At 44.8% G+C, this 16,263-nt stretch overlaps 1 non-coding gene and 1 pseudogene across 1 annotated transcript; one reads left to right on the top strand and one right to left on the bottom strand.

Annotated features, from left to right (window-relative positions):
- Positions 1-3,262: 3,262 nt before the first annotated feature.
- Positions 3,263-3,456, bottom strand: LOC115835011. The gene has a single exon (XR_004029979.1). It is a non-coding gene; the product is annotated as a U2 spliceosomal RNA (small nuclear RNA).
- Positions 3,457-3,972: 516 nt separating this feature from the next.
- Positions 3,973-5,375, top strand: LOC100603697 (annotated as a pseudogene).
- Positions 5,376-16,263: the final 10,888 nt, after the last annotated feature.

The raw sequence follows: 16,263 nt of genomic DNA, 5'->3' as shown, positions 1-16,263 counted from the left end.
AATGTGGCCTCACTACCTGGCTGCCCACGCCCTGGCAGAGGGAAGAGACATCAGCCTCCAGTCCCTGCTCTGCCCTCCGAGGACACCCAGACTCGAGACAACTGCCTAGGGTGGCAGCCTGCCAAGGGGCCTGAGGTGGCTGTTCCCTGGCTTTGCACAGAAACTGTTGGGAATGACTCAGCCCCGAGACACTGCTTCGATAGGAGGAAGAAGTCACCACAGGCCCTCACTGGAGGTGCAGCGCAGTGTCAGGGAAGTAGACAGAGTGCCTCCCGGCCACACGCCAGCAGGGTGACTCTGGCTGACTTTCTTAGCCTCTCCGAACATCTGTTTTCTTTTCTTATTTTTCTTCCTTTCTGTAACCTCAAGAATATCTGTTTTCTCAGTAATAAAATGGCTAGTTGCCATGGGGATGAGAAAATGGACCTGTTACAAAGCGTGGGGGTTGAGAGAAGGGCCATGAGGCCACCCTGTCTGGGCTTAAGTCTTTTTTTTTTTTTGAGAAGGAATCTCGCTCTGTCACCCCGGCTGGAGTGCAGTAGCGCAATTTTGGCTCACTGCAACCTCTGCCTCCTGGGTTCAAGCAATTCTCATGCCTCAGCCTTCCGAGTAGCTGGGGCTACAGGCATCCACCCCCAATGCCCGGCTAATTTTTGTATTTTTAGTAGAGATGGGATTTCACCATGTTGGCCAGGCTGGTCTCGAACTCCTGACCTCAGGTGATCCACCCCCTTGCCCTCTCAAAGTGCTGGGATTACAGGCGTGAGGCACCGCACCCGACCTGGGCTTAAATCTTGACTTTGTCTTTCCCTATTAGTTGGGCAAACCTCAGGCAAGTTACTTAATCTCTCTGAGCCTCAGTTTCTTCATCTATGAAACCAATATGATAATAGTACCTGACTCAGAATTGACATAAAGGTTAAAACTGTAACTGCCCAACATAAGGGGTGTGTGAGTTATTCAAACTATCACAGCGTGTAAGTGGTAGTTATTTTTATTATTGTCAGCCCTGCCCTGAAGGATGTCACAGCCACAGAAGTGATTACAATGCAGGGTCATAGGGGCTGTGTTCACATAGGGACAAATGCTGTAGGCACCATGTGGTGGGGAGAGACTCACTCAGGTTCATGGCTAATGCTGGAAATGTCTAAGGGTGTGCACTAAGAATTTTCCAGACAAAGAAGAAAGGGAAAAGCATGCTACTTTATATAGGTTTGAGCAAAAGTGAAGATAGCTAGGCTGAAGAGGCAAGCAGAGTTTGGGGAATGAGACAAGTTAAGTTTGACCACAATACAAAGTGCATGATGAGGGCCGGGCACAGTGGCTCATGCCTGTAGTCCCAGCACTTTGGGAGGCCGAGATGGGTGGATCAGCTGAGGTCAGGAGTTCGAGACCAGCCTGGCCAACATATGAAATCCCATCTCTACTAAAAATACAAAAATTAACTGGGCATGGTGGCAGGTGCCTGTAATCCCAGCTACTCAGGAGGCTGAGGCAGGAAAATTGCTTAAACCGGGAGGTGGAAGTTGTAGTGAGTCGAGATCATGCCATTGCATTCTAGCCTGGTCGACAAGAGTGAGACTCCGTCTCAAAAATAAATAAATAAATAAATAAATAACGAAGTGCATGATGAGGATTTGGTGGGGTTAGGAGGCAGGCTGGAGGCAGATAATGCAGAAATCCAAATGCCCCCTTAGAAAGGCCCTTGTCAGATTAGCAAGCTCACACTTATCACTGAGCCTCCTCCCAGCTGGCTGCCTGGACCAGAGAGGCTGGAACGGTAAAAACAAAAAAACAAAAAAACAAACAAACAAAAAAACGCATGAGTTCCAGATATTCCTTCTAGTTTTTTTTTTCAGACTGAGTGTCACTCTTATTACCCAGGCTGGAGTGCAGTGGTGTGATCTCGCTCACCACAATCTCCGCCTCCTGGGTTCAAGTGATTCTCCTGCCTCAGCCTCCCAAGTAGCTGGGATTACAGGCATGTGCCACTATGCCTGGCTAATTTTTTATTTTTAGTAAAGATGGGGTTTCTTCGTGTTGGTCAGGCTGGTCTTGAACTCCTGACTTCAGGTGATCCGCCCCCTTGGCCTCCCAAAGTGCAGGGATTATAGGTGAGAGCCACCGTGCCCAGCCTCCTTCCACGGTTTCAATCATGTGAGACTTACATTTGGAACCAATGTAAGGGAGACAGGTAGCAGCCCTCGGGCACTCCTTCTGCTCGTGTGGTTCCAGCAGGGATAGTAAGCCTGGGCCCACTGCACTGTGGAACTTTCCAGATTCTGGGCTTGCAGCTAGTGTCTCACTTGAGCAGCTGAGTATGCACTGCCTGTGACATGCCACTCCAAGTAGATCTGCCAGGGACCCTTCCCAGGAAATTATTTATAACAATTCCAGCAGAGATGGCTTCTCATCCTCCTTGAAGCTGCTGGACTCTGAGTCCCTGATTCTGCCACAGCTCATCACTCTAGACCTGTCAGGCTTAACACAATTCACTTATCCAACCATTCAATCATCCATCACCCACTTAGACAATCCAATCTTTTTTTTTTTTTTTTTTTTTTTTGAGACAGAGTCTAACTCTGTTGGCCAGGCTGGAGTGCAGTGGCGCTATCTTGGCTCACTGCAACCTCGACTTCCTGGGTTCAAGCGATTCTTCTGCTTCAGCCTCCTGAGTAGCTGGGATTACAGGTGCGCATCACCATACCTGGCTAATTTTTATATTTCTAGTAGAGATGGGGTTTCATCCTGTTGGCCAGGCTGGTCTTGAACTTCTGACCTCACTCAGGTGATCCACCTGCCTCGGCCTCCCAAAGTGCTGGGATTATAGGTGTGAGCCACCACGTTCAGCCCAATCATTTGTTGACTCACTTCTTCAACACTCCCTGAGTTCTTATTCTGTAGCAGGCCCTGGGTCTGGGGCCGAGAACAGAGAGTCAAATTAGATTAGGGCTGTGAAACAAGCCACTCTCAAACCTAGAGGCTTATGACAATAACAATCATTTATTTTCTTACCATTATGCAATTTGGGCAAGGCCTGGTTGAGACAGCTCTTCTTGTGCCTCCAGCTCCATCCTTGGAGCTGGAGGACCCTTCAAAGATGGTGCGCTCCAATGGCTGGCAAGTTGATGTTGGCTAGAGCTATTTATTTATTTATTTATTTATTTATTTATTTATTTATTTAAATTCCCCAAGCCAATTGGATGGTAGGACTAGAGCTTTTCATTCCCTATTTTTTTCATTTTTAAACTTTATCTCCCCTTAGGGGTACACTGTTCCTGGAAGTACTGCAATGCTAGGTAAATGTGTGGAGTGGGTGGGGCAAGCTCCTATTCCATCTCTTAGTTCCAAAAATCTATTTAATATAGATTGTGTCCTCGAATAGAGGACATATCAGATATTAAACTGATAAAACAGATACTACACTTGATCCTACCCAAAAGGCTGAGAATGGAGCTTTGATTCTCCTCTACATGGGCCTCCCCACAGGACTGCTTGGGCTTCCTCACAGCATGGTGGCTGAATTCCACCATGAATTCCACCAAGAAAACAGACGCTGCCAGTTCTGTCTTAAAGGGTAAGCCCAGAATTGCACACAGCATCATTTCCACCATATTCTACTGGTTCAAAGCAAGTCATAGGCCAAGTCCAGAATTAAGGGGATGGAGAAGTAAACCCCACCTTTCCATGAGGGAAGGGATAAGGAATTTATGAGCATTTATAATCCACAAACCTAACTAGGAGTGCAGTTTCATGCTGCTTGGATTGAGGAATTGACTGATTGGTTGGATAACTGACTGGGTTTGATTAACACAAACTAAGGATTATTTCTCATTATATCTGTTTCCGCATGGTGGGCCTTTTCTGGAGTAACTAACACTGCAGAAAAGTGGCCTTGTCCCACTTTCTCTCACTCACCCCTCCCAAGAAGTAGAGAAGAGACTTTTCTTGGTGAAGTTGTTAGAAGCAACTATGTATGGGACCCAAAGTGAGGTAGGAGGCAGCTCTTGATTCTGGAGGTGGGGCTGGGACACCAGAACAAATTGAGGACTTGCTAAAACAGGGATGGGGTGGAGGCAGCTTTCCGTAAGACACATCCACCAGTGTGCCATGTCAGTTTACCATTGCCATGGTAATACCTGGAAGTTACTGCCTCTTTCTGTGTTAATGACCAAATGATTCAGAAGTTACCACCCTATTTTTAGAAATTTCTGCATAATCTGCTCCTTAATTTGCATATAATTAAAAGTGGGTATAAATATGACTGCAGAACTGCCTCTGAGCTGCTACTCGGGGTAGCCCTGGTGTACAAGGAACAGCACATCTGCTGATGCTGTGCACTGCCACTTCACTAAAAGTGTCTGTGTAACAGCACTGGCTCACCCTGGAAGTGTTTCCTGGACAAAGCCAAGAACCCTCCCAGGCTAAGCCCCTATTTGGGGGCTTGCCTACCCTACATCAAAAGAAGGAGAAACCTTTGGGAGCAGAGTGGGTAAGTCTGTGCAACTCTGGAATGGGTACAGGGACTTCAAATGGCATTTTCTCAACAACTCTATTGGTTACAGAAGTAACATTTTTATCTCTATCATATATGTCTGTTTTTCAGATGGTACTAAACTTGGGCAGGGAAGGACAGGGTGTTATGTTGTATGCCCTGTAAAAACCCTTGCTCTAAATCTGTCACATACTTGGCGCTCAATAAAAACATGTTAAATGTTAACTAAAAGAATGTTGACATCAGGTGTGAGAGGTTTTCTTCTTCTTTTTTTTTTTTTTTTTTTTTTTTTTTTGAGATGGAGTCTCGCTCTGTCGCCCAGGCTGGAGTGCGATGGTGCGATCTTGGCTCACTGCAACGTCTGCCTCCCGGGTTCAAGCTATTCTCCTGCCTCAGCCTGCCAAGTAGCTGGGACTACAGGCCCGCGCCACCATGCCCAGCTAATTTTTGTATTTTTAGTGGAGACGGGGTTTCACCATGTTGGCCAGGGTGGTCTCGATCTCCTGACCTCGTGATCCACCCGTTTCAGCCTCCCAAAGTGCTGGGATTACAGGCGTGAGCCACGGCTCCCGGCTGCGAGATTCTTCAAGCAGTCACTATATCAACAGACACAGATGTTTCCCTTTCTTCATACGATGAAGCTCAGGGATCCAAACCTCATCATAAAGCTAAAGAGGCACTATTGGTACCCGTTGGAATAGCAGGTTTTGCAGCACTTGTTACATATGGATTACACAAATTGAAGAGCAGGGGAAATACTCAAATGTCCCTTCATCTGATCCACATGCGTGTGGCAGCCCAAGGCTTTGTTGTAGGAGCAATGACTGTCGGTATGGGCTATTCCATGTATCAAGAATTCTGGGCAAAACCTAAGCCTTAGAAGAAGAGATGCTGTCTTGGTCTTGTTGGAGGAGTTTGCTTTAGTTAGACGTCTCATTATTGAAGTTATGTGTTATTGTGGAAAATAAACTATTTGAGTGGGTTTAGATGGTAACATGGCATTTTGAATATTGGCTTCCTTTCTTGCAGGCTTGATTTGCCTGGTGACTGAATTACTAGTGACTAGTTTACTAACTAGGTCATTCAAGGAAATCAAGTTAGCATAAAAGAAACATGTCACCTAAATGCACTAAATGGTGTTGAAATGTCCACCTTCTTCAATCGTGAAGATGAACTTAGTTCTAAAGGAGATAACAGGCCAACCCTGAAGTACTCCCAGTTTGCTGCAGGATCTCACATGTTTTGGATGTTATATAAGAGTCCTATTTGCCCCAGTTAATTTAACTTTTTTCTGCCTGTCTTGTGGACTGGCTGGCTCTTTCAGAACTCCGTCCAAAAAGTGTATGGAATATAACTTGTAAAGCTTCCCACAACTGACAGTATCTATGTGTGTGTGTTTAAACCAAATCTAGAAAGCTTACATTATAGCTGCATAGTAGTGGTATTTATTAAAGAATCACAGTTGTAAACATGAGAATAACTTCTGGATTCGAGTTTAGTTATTTTGTAATTGCAGAATTATATTTTTGCTGCTGTTATAGCTGAATAATTTTTAAATGTCATCTTGAGATAGAAATATGTATTTAAGCACTCATGCAAAGGTAAATGAACACTTTTTATTTATTTATTTATTTTTGAGACGGAGTCACGCTCTGTCACCAGGCTGGAGTGCAGTGGTGTGATCTCGGCTTACTGCAACCTCCACCACATGGGTTCAAGCGATTCTCCTGTCTCAGCCTCCTGAGTAGCTGGGACTACAGGTGCACATCACCATGCCTGGCTAATTTTTATATTTTTAGTAAAGACGGGGTTTCGCCATGTTGGCCAGGATGGTCTCGATTTTGACCTCGTGATCCGCCGGCCTCAGCCTCTCAAAGTGCTGGGATTACAGGCATGAGCCACTGTGCCCAGCCCAATGAACACTTTTTAAATGTGTGCATTGCTTATTTTTTCCATAAGAATTACAAACATTAAACTAATCAAATTACCTATAATGGAATTGATTAATGACTTATGAGCAAGCTGGTTTGGCCAGACAGTATACCCAAACTTTTATAAACTATAGAATGTTATTACATTTGTGAAATTCTCTTGTCTAACCTGAATTTACATTTCATGGTGATAACATGGTATAAGTACTGTTGTTAAAGTAAGTGACCATCTCAAAAACAAAAAGAATGTCAACATCAATTCTGACAGGACAGGAATTTGGACAATGTAGCTTTTACTTATTCATTCTTCCACTAATGCATTCATTCAGCAGATAGTCAAATACCCTGCAATTAGCTTGTGGATCTCTCTACCATGAGACTGAAAGCTCCATAAGGTCAGGGAATGTATTTTGTTCTCCACAATGTCCTCAGAACCTGGCCTGGGGCCTGAACACAGTAGGCCCTCAGTAAATGTTTGTTAATTGAAGGAATGAGATCAGAGGCAAGGGACGTCCAAAGGCATTCTAGACAGACCAACAGACAGACAAACTGACCTCATGTGTGGTCAGTCCCACATCCAATGCACACTTCTTGGTGGGGGGTCATTCAGGGAAAGTTGGAGGGTCTGGCCTCCCAGGCTGGAAGTACCTGGAGTGTTCCACCATGGAAGAGAGAGAATAGTTCCTCATTTTCTCTTTCATGGAGGGAGAATGTGAGAATCCAGATGTTGTTGTCAAAAATGTTGAAAAACTTTAAGTCGAACGCAGCAGCTCATGACTGTAATCTCAACACTTTGGAAGGCCAAGGTAGGTGGATTGCGTGAGCCAAGGAGTTTGAGACCAGCCAGGGTAACATGGCAAAAGCCCGTATCTACAAAAAGTACAAAAATTAGCCAGGCACGGTGGCGCGTGCCTGTAGTCCCAGCTACTCTGCAGGGCTGAGGTGGGAAGATCACTTGAACCCAGGAGTTTGAGGCTGCAGTGAGCCCTGATCATGCCACTGCACTCCAGCAGCCTGGGTGATAGAGCAAGACACTGTCTCAAAAAGCCTGGTGTGGTGGCTCACACCTGTAATCCCAGCACTTTGGGAGGCCGAGGCAGGTGGATCACAAGGTCAAGAGATGGAGACCATACTGGCCAACATGGTGAAACCCTGTCTCTACTAAAAATACAAAAAATTAGCTGGGTGTGGTGGCGGGCGCCTGTAGTCGCAGCTACTTGGGAGGCTGAGGCAGGAGAATCGCTTGAACCCAGGAGGCGGAGGTTACAGTGAGCCGAGATCACGCCACTACACTCCAGCCTGGGCGACAGAGGAAGACTCCATCTCAAAAATAAAATAAAATAAAAAAAAACTTATCAATTCATGTTTTCTGTTGTGTCTTAGGTCAGTTTTAGTGCATCTTTTATTTTCTAGGAAATTGTCTATTTCTCCTAAATTTTCAAATGTATTGCCATAAAATTGCACCTACTGCATTCTCATTATTTTTAAATTTCTGCTGTGTCTGTGTCTGTTTATTGCTGTTTTCATTCATTATATTATTTGCTTGTGCAAACCTTATTTTCTTGACCAGTCTCTCTGGAGATTTGTCTATCTTATTAGCTTATTCAAAGAGCCAGCTTTCAACTTTGTTGTATTCTATTTTAACTTTATCTATTTTTTTTTTTTTTTTTTTTTTTTTTTTTTTTTTTTTTTTTTTTTAGACAGAGTCTTGCACTGTTGCTTGGGCTGGAGTACAATGGCAAGATCTCAGGTCACTGCAACCTCTGCCTCCTGGATTCAAGCGATTCTCCTACCTCAGCCTCCCAAGTAGCTGGGATTAAAGGTGCCCGCCACCACGCCCAGCTAATTTTTTGTATTTTTAGTAGAGATGGGGTTTCACTATGTTGGCCAGGCTGTTCTCAAACTCCTGACCTCATGATTCGCCTGCCTCAGGCTCCTAAAGTGCTGGGATTACAGGCGTGAGCCACTGCGCCTGTCCTCTATTTTCTTAATTTCTATTTTGTCTTTGTTATTTCCTTACCTTTTTTATTGATGTAATTAACATACCACAATTCCTTATTTTAAAGTCTACAATTCAGCCAGGTGTGGTGGCTCATATCTGAATCCCAGCATTTTGGGAGGTTGAGGTGGAAGGATCACTTGAGGTCAGGAGTTCAAGACCAGCCTGGGCAACACAGTGAGACTCTGTCTCTACTAAAAATAAAAAAAAATTAGCCAGGCATGGTGGCATGTGCCTGTAGTGTCAGCCACTTGGGAGGCTGAGGTGGCAGGATCACTTGAGACCAGGAATTCCAGGCTGCAGTGAGCCATGACCGCGCCACTGCACTCCAACTTTCGCAACAGAGCGAGACTGTGTCTCAAAATAAATAAAGTATACAATTCAGTCGTTTTTAGTATACTCACAAAATTGTGCAAGCATAGCCACTATCTCCTCAAGAACATTTTTATCACTCCTCAAATAATAAACCCCATACCAATTAGCAGTCAGGCCCCATTCCCCACGCCACCAGCCCTTGACAACCACTAACTACTTCTGTCTGTGTGGACTTGTCTATTCTGGACATGTAACATAAGTGCAGTGATATGAATGCTTTTTTCACTGAGCACAGGGTTTTCAAGGTTCATCAATGTTGTAGCATGAAGCAGTACTTCATTCCTGTTTATGGCTAAATAATACTCCATTGTGTGGATACATTACGTTTTGTTTAGCCATTCATGGACATTTGGGTTGTTTGTACTTTTTGGCTATTATGAATAATGCTGCTACGAATGTTCTTGTACAAGTGTTTGTATGACCAGTTGTTTTCAGCTCTCTTGAACATATACCTAGAAGTAGAATTTCTGGGTCATATGGTAATTTTATGTTTAATTTACTGAAGAACTGCCAAACTGTTTTCCAAAGCATTTACACTATTTTACATTCCCACCAGAAATACATAAGGGTGCCAATTTCTCCACATCTTGCCAACACTTGTTATTGTTGGTCTTTTTTTTATCACAATGATTTTAGTGGGTATGAAATCATCTCTCTATGGTTTTGATTTACATCTCCCTAATGAACAGTGAGTTTAACATATTTTTTGTGCTTATTAACCATTTTCTTTTTCTTTCTTTTAGAGATAGGGTATCTCTCTATCACTCTGGCTGGAGTGCAGTGGCATTATCTTAGGATCATAGCTCACTGCAGCCTCGAACTCCTGGGCTTGAGCAATCCTCCCACCACAGCCTCTTGAGTAGCTGAGACTACAGCCACCTGCCACCACACCTGGATAATTTATTTTTTGTAGGAGGGGGGTCTCACTATGTTGCCAAGGCTCAGAGGATTGCTTGAGCTCAGGAGTTGGAGACCAGCCTGGGCAACCACGGCAAGACTTTGTCTTTCTACAAAAAATACAATAAACAAACAAACAAATAAAAATTTAAAAGACAGACCTAACCATTCTCTCCCTAATGGATATGTGGTTCCATTGTCTTGTTTTACTATTTCAAACAATGCTGTGGCAATCATCCTTGGACTTAAAATCTTTGGGGTCATGTACAAGCTCTTCAACAAAATAGATTCCTGAAAGGGAAAAATCTAGGTCAAAATGTAAGTTTGCTTTCAACAACTTTTATGTCAACTTAACTGAGGTATAATTGTATGTTAATACAATAAGATTTGCCAGTTTTAACATACAATAAGATTAGCCACTTACACAATTTGGTGTGCTTTAACAAACGTGTATAAGTCAGGTAATTACCACCACTATCATGATATATAGAATGTTTCCACTATCCAGAAAGTTTGCTTGTGCCATAGAGCAATCTGTCCTCTCCCCCAGCCTCTGTCCCTGGCAACTACTTGAGATGCTCTCTGTCACTAGTTGTATGAACATATATTTGCATTTATCTTGGGTAACTTAAGAATGGAATTGCTGGGTCATATGGTAAATGTATATTTAACTTTGTAAGAAATTACCAAACCTTTTTTCAACATGGCTATACCGTTTTGTATTCCCACCAGCAATCTAAGAGAGTTCTAGGTGTTCCACATCATTACCACCACTTTGTATGACATCTTTTTAATTTAACTATTCTAGTAGTAATAGTATGGCATTGCTTTCAATGAATTTATCTAATAATTGATGGTGTTGGGCACATTTTTATGGGATTATTCTCATCTGAATATCTTTGATTAAATGTCTGCTCAAAATGTTGGCCCATTTTGTATTAGCTTTTCATTTTTTTATTATTAAGTTATAAGAATACTTTATGTATTCGCAACATGAGTCCTTTGTCAGATATACGCTTGGCAAATATTTTCTCCCAACTTTTCTCCTTTTAACTGTCATTTGAACAGCTAAAGTGTTTAGTTGGGATTAAATCCAATTTATCAATTTGTTTCTTTGATAGTTTATGCTATTTGTATCCTATTTAAGACATTTTTGCCTAATCCAACATTACTAAGATTTTTTTATCTTCTTCTAGAGATATTATAGTTTTAGATTTTACATTTAGACCTATGGTTCATTTCAAGTTAAGTGTTGTATATGATGCAAGGTAGGGAATGAGGTTTTTTGTTTTCGTATGGATATCCAATTATTTCAGCACTTCTGTTGAAAAATCATCTTTTAGCCAGGCACGGTGGCTCATGCCTGTAATCCCAGCACTTTGGGAGACTGAGGCAGGCGAATCACCTGAGGTCAGGAGTTCCAGACCAGCCCGACGAACATGGTGAAACTCCGTTTCTACTAAAAATACAAAAATTAGCCGGGTGTGGTGACGCGTGCCTGTAATCCCAGCTACTTGGGAGGCTGAGGCAGGAGAAATGCTTGAACCCCAGGAGGTGGAGGTTTCAGAGGAGGTGGAGGTTTCAGTGAGCCAAAATCACAAAAATCACACCAACTGCACTCCAGCCCGGGTGACAGAGCAAGACTCTGTCTCCAAAAAAAAAAAAAAAAGAAAGAAAGAAAAATCATCTTTCACCATCGAATTGCCTTGTTACCTATATTGAAAATCAATATATTGCGGGGCGCGGTAGCTCACACCTGTAATGCCAGCACTTTGGGAGGCCGAGGCAGGCGGATCACGAGGTCAGGAGATCGAGACCATCCTGGCTAATACGGTGAAACTCCGTCTCTACTAAAAATACAAAAAATTTGCCAGGCGTGGTGGTGGGCGCCTGTAGTCCCAGCTACTCAGGAGGCTCAGGCAGGAGAATGGCGAGAACCCGGGAGGCGGAGCTTGCAGTGAACGGAGATGGCGCCACCGCACTCCAGCCGGGGCGACAGAGCGAGATTCTGTCTCAAAAAAAAAATCAATATAAATGTTATTCTATTTCTGGACTGCATTCTGTTTCACTAACCTACATGTCTGTCTTTACACCAAAAACCACACTGTCTTAATCACTGTAGCTTTATAGTAGTCTTTTTTTTTTTTTTTTTTTTGAGACAGAGTCTCATTTTGTCACCCAGGCTGGAGTGCAACGGTGGGATCTTGGTTCACTGCAACCTCTGCCCCCGGGTTCAAGTGATTCTCCTGCCTCACCCTCCCGAGTAGCTGGGATGAGGTTCGTGGCTGGCATTACAGGCGCGCACGAACACGCCCAGCTTATTTTTGTATTTTTAGTAGAGACAGGGTTTTACCATGTTGGCCAGGCTGGTCTCAAACTCCTGACCTCAGGTGATCCGCCCACATCAGCCTCCCAAAGTGCTGGGATTACAGGCATGAGCCACCACGCCCAGCCTATAATAAGTCTTAAAATCAGGTAGTATAAGTTCTCCAACTTTGTTTATACTTTGCAAGGTTGTCTTGGAAATTATAGGTCTTTTGAATTTTCATATATTTTAGAATCAGCATCAATTTTTTAAAAATGCCTACTGAGATTTTGATTGGAATGGCATTAACCCTATAAATCAATTTGGGAGAAATTGACATCATAGGAGTATGGAGTGCTCTGATCCATGGATATAGTATATCTCTCCATTTATTGGATCTTTACTTTCAGCAATGTTTTATACTTTTCAGTGCACAGGTCTTGCACATTTTTGATTATATTTTATTATTAAACATTTGTTTTTTTTTTTTTGAGATGGAGTTTCATTCTTTCACCCAGGCTGGAGTGCAGTGGCGCAATCTCAGCTCGCTGCAACCTCTGTCTTCCGGTTTCAAGTGATTCTCCTGCCTCAGCCTCCAGAGTAGCTGGGATTACAGGCGCGTGCCACCACGCCTGGCTAGTTTTTTGTTTTGTTTCGTTTTGTTTTTTGAGATGGAGTCTCGCTCTGTCACCGAGGCTGGAGTGTAGTGGCGCGGTCTCGGCTCACTGCCAGCTCTGCCTCCTGGATTCACACCATTCTCCTGCCTCAGCCTCCCAAGTAGCTGGGACTACAGGCATCTGCCACCATGCCTGGCTAAATTTTTTTTTGTATTTTTAGTAGAGACGGGGTTTCACCGTGTTAGCCAGGATGGTCTCAATCTCTTGACCGCATGATCTGCCCGCCTCGGCCTCCCAAAGTGCTGGGATTACAGGCATGAGCCACCGCACCCAGCCACGCCTGGCTAGTTTTTGTATTTTTAGTAGAGACGGGGTTTCACCGGTGTTGGCCAGGCTGGTCTCGAACTCCTGACCTCAAGTGATCTGCCTGCCTCAGCCTCCCAAAGTGCTGGGATTACAGGCGTGAGCCACCGTGCCTGGCCAAACATTTGATTTTTTGAAGCTATGTAAGTAGTATTTTGAAATTTTCAATTTCTGATTGCTTATTGTTAATACTTAGAAGTACAACTGCTTTTTTTCGAGGCATGGTGGCTCATGCCTGTAATCCCAATACTTTGGGAGGCCAAGTCGGGAGGATTGCTTGAGCTCAGGAGTTCAAAAGCAGCCTGGACCTGATAGCAAGACCTTGTCACTACAAAAAAATTTTTTTTAATTAGCCAGCCATGATGGCATGCACTCCACCCAGCCTGAGGAAGTAGGCAATGCTTTTTGTGATATTTGAGGAGAAAGACGTTCCTGGAAGAAGGAAAGACATATGCAAAAGGTGATGGGCCCGCCTGGGGCACGGTAGGAATGGTACACCTGAGGCCCCACAAACTGGGCATTATGCCTGAAGGGCAGAGTGTGGGAGGGAAGGCAAGATGTGAGCTCAGGTGTCAGGAGATCTCTCTGGCCGTTGTATGGATAACAGATGAGGAGGAAAGCACAGGAAAGGGGACTGTTGCATTTTCCCAGGCATGAGATGATGATGGTCTGGACTAGGACAGTGGCAGTGAAAATGGCAAGGAAAGAATGAATTCTAGAGACACTCAGGAGGTAGAACCAACACGATGTCCTCTCTTGCCTAATGCACCACCAGAGCCTCCTAACTGGTTTCCCTGCTCCCACACTTGCCTTCCTCCCCACTACAGATTATTCCAACACAGGAGCTGGAGTGACTTTATTTTTTTTATTTTTAGGTTTTTTTGAGACTGAGTCTTGCTCTGTTGCCCAGGCTGGAGTGCAGTGGCATAATCTCTGCTTGCTGCAAGCTGTGCCTCCTGGGTTCACGCCATTCTCCTGCCTCAGCCTCCTGAGTAGCTGGGACTACAGGCGCCTGCCACCACGCTCAGCCAATTTTTGTATTTTTTATTAGAGACAGGGTTTCACCGTGTTAGCCACGATGGTCTCGATCTCGTCACCTCGTGATCCGACCACTTCGGCATCCCAAAGTGCTGGGATTACAGGGTGGGCCACCATGCCTGGCCTGGAGTGACTTTATTACACCTAAGTCAGGGCATGTCACACCTCTGCTCAGCACCCTCCAATGACTTCTCACATCACTCAGAGGAAAAGCCAAGGTCCCTGTGATGGCCAATGCCATCTTGCCCTGGCCTCTCTCCTCCTACACACCCTTCACTAGTTCCACTATAGCCACACTCATATCCTTCAACAAAGCAGCACCGCTCCACCTTTATTGAGCTGTAACTCTTTACCCAGACATCCACTTGGCTCATAACCTCACTTCCTTTAAGTCTTTGCTCAAATCCCACCTTCTCAAGGAAGCTTACCCGATTATCCTCGCTGATACTGCAACCAGCTTCAAGTACCCCACCACATCCTGATCCCCTTTATTCTGTTCTACTTTTTTCCTATAGCACTGATCATCTTCCAGCATATTCGATTTTTCACTTATGTCTATGGTTTGCTGTCACATCTACTAGGATAAGCTCCACAAAGGCAGAGATCTTTATTTTGTTCACTGACATCCTAAGTCCCTAGAACAGGAGACACTTGATCCATATTTGTAGACTAACTGAATAAATGACTTAATTACCAGTTTGGATGTGGGGGCAGATAGTGAGCATGATGCCCGTTTCCGGAGCTGGGGTGCAGACAGTGTCTAGGGACACTGAACTGTTTTAAAAGCAGGATAGATCCCGGCTGGAGACATGGAAATCATCAGCACCTGGGTCAGGGGGTGGAATGGAGCAGAGGAAATCATGCAGGAAAAGTAAAGAGAAGGCCATCAGGTAAGGAGAAAAGGACACATGCATAGCCAGAGAGAAAAGAGGAGCAGAGGCATGTGGATCACAGAAGCTTAGGGAAGAGACTTTCAAGAAGGGGAGAGAGGTTGAGTCAAGCAAGGGCTGAAAGCCAACCATTGGATGCAGTTACTAGAAAGTTACAGATAGGCGAGGTGTTGTGGCTCACGCCTGTAATCCCAACACTTTGTGGGGCTGAGGTGGGAGGATCGCTTGAGCCCGGGAGGTCGAGGCTGCAATGAGCCCTGATGGCGCCAGTGCACTCCAGCCTGGGCGACAGAGCGAGACCCTGTCGCAAAAATTAATAAGCAAATAAATAAAAAGAAAAAGGGGAAAAAAAGTTATATGTGGCCTTACGGGGAAGCCAACTCTGACTGGTTATAAGCTGAAACTGTCAGGTCAACAGGTGGCAGGGAAGATGGCTGAGACCAACAGCACAGAGATTTAGAGGCAGACAGACCTGGCGCCAATCCTAGGACAGGTTTTGATAAGCCTTTGAATGTCAATTGCCCCACGTTTCGGGGGAGGGGGTAGCACCCCCTAGCTCATAAACTTTAGTGATTGATGATTAAATGAGATGACGGAGGAAAACGTAAGGCACAAAGTAGATGCATTAGCTTCATTTTGTTAATCAGCAGCCTTAGTTGGCTGCGACCCAGACATGAACTAAAATACAGTGCAGCCCAGGACCAGTGGGAGTCTTGCTTATGGCTCAGAGCTGAACAACACATGGATAGCAAAACCAGACACTGAGATGCGGGCAGGCCTGCGACGCTGAAGTCAATTCCTTTGAACAAACACTACACTTCCGTCCCAAGATTAGCAGGAATTAATCTCCCAGTCTCGGGTACACCTGGTTGTCCCTCCCTGTCCTGGCGCGGCAAACGTCCCCGGAGGCCAGCCAGGGATCACCCGCCCAAGGACTGAGCTTTCCCTACTCTCAGCCAACTGGAGCAGGACCACGGCCTAGGCAACGCAGCTGCCCGCCCCTAACAACCACTCACCTGCTTTCCCCTTTCTATAGGCCAGCAAAGGAACTTTCTTTTTCTTATTGGGCCGCGTAACTTATCGCAACCAATCAGTGGCAGCCACGGGACCCAACTCACTCCCACACAACTTGTGGGGGTGATCATGGAGAAGACAAATTTTTGTTTTCCGCATCCAGTTCTCTCAGAGAGCACCGTATTTGTCAACCTGTTGTGACTCTCCCTAAATGTTTAAGAAAACATTTCATTCCCCTGAGGTTTGTACAGTCTGTCCCTGGCCTACACCCCCTCCAGGTGGTACAGCCCGCAAGCGGCTCCACCTCCCAGCTGCTCGCGGGGCCGAGTCCCCCAGTCG

Source organism: Nomascus leucogenys, chromosome 4, assembly GCF_006542625.1.
Source record: "Nomascus leucogenys isolate Asia chromosome 4, Asia_NLE_v1, whole genome shotgun sequence".
Lineage (NCBI taxonomy): Eukaryota > Metazoa > Chordata > Mammalia > Primates > Hylobatidae > Nomascus > Nomascus leucogenys.
Note: the sequence above shows the minus strand (reverse complement) of the source record. Positions and strands in the feature narration are given on the sequence as shown.